The sequence below is a fragment of the Bison bison genome, unplaced genomic scaffold (assembly GCF_000754665.1).
Source record: "Bison bison bison isolate TAMUID 2011002044 unplaced genomic scaffold, Bison_UMD1.0 scf7180017851725, whole genome shotgun sequence".
Classification (NCBI taxonomy): Eukaryota; Metazoa; Chordata; class Mammalia; order Artiodactyla; family Bovidae; genus Bison; species Bison bison.
In genome coordinates, this window is record NW_011482298.1 from 4,522 (window position 1) to 5,652 (window position 1,131).

General features: G+C 45.4%; 1 non-coding gene across 1 annotated transcript; it reads right to left on the reverse strand.

Moving 5' to 3' along the window:
- Window positions 1-72, reverse strand: TRNAW-CCA. The gene has a single exon. It is a non-coding gene; the product is annotated as a tRNA-Trp (tRNA).
- Window positions 73-1,131: the final 1,059 nt, after the last annotated feature.

Genomic DNA, 1,131 nt, shown 5'->3' on the forward strand with positions numbered 1-1,131 from the left:
TTCCCGACCCAGGGATCGAACCTGGGTCTCCTGCATTGGAGGCAGACGCTTTAACCTCTGAGCCACCAGGAAAGCCCCAATGTTACCTCAAATCAGTCTCCTGGTTATCAGATTTATGAGAAACTGACTTTACACTGCAATTTCCTTGAGATTTGACAACACCTGGCCTTACATTCAATTTTATCCCTGAAATAAGTTTTTCTAACAACAGGTTTTTCTTAACAGCATAAAGGTCTGAGGCAGCTAACATCACTTGCCCCAGCAGAAATCACCCCAGAAGGGCAACCCAAGAACCAATGGCAAGGCCTGATGGATCCTAACTCTCATGTGTGCCTAGTACAAGGGATCTGAACATACCTATTAGCATCTTAACTCCCCTGCAGTTGTCCTACCAAGACCTAGACTTTGGAAAAGGTGATTTTTTAGAAAAAATATTTCAACCAAGCAAGATTTTACAGAACATCAAGTCATCAAAAATCTGTCATAATTTGGAGAATTTGCTTTATTTTTAAACAAGGCGTGTAAGACTTGCAAGAAAAGCCCAAGAGAAAACAAGCCTCAAAACCTAGCCAAAGAATAAAGCAGGAGGAAGAATCTTTAGCTGTAGCTCCGTTTCAATCATGACTGTCAAAAGAACCTGTTTCAGGCTTCCCTTGTGGTCCAGTGGCGAGGACTCCACGCTCCCAATGCAAGGGGCCTGGGTTTGAACCCTGGTCAGGGAACTAGATCCTACATACCACAACTCAGAGTTCACATGCTACAACTAAAGATCCTGCACACTGCAACAAAGATAGAAGATTCTGTGTGCCACAACTCAAACCCAGCACAGCCAAACCAATAATTTAAAAACCCAAGTCTCCTACAATGGCAGGCGGATTCTTTACCACGGAGCCACCAGGGGAAGCCCCTTTGCAATCCTTAGAGGATCCCAGACACAGGGCCCTCCTATAAGGACCTCTTTTGGTCCTTGATGCACAGGTTGAAAAAGGCCTGTGCCTTTTTTCATGGTAATGAAAATGAATCCCTGGCAAAGGCGGGGCAAGGGAAAACCAGACACAGAGGAGACTGGGGCTCAGGGCTGCAAGAGCCAATCATCAGGGCTGAAGAAGCATCCATCTTAAGACTGGAGGT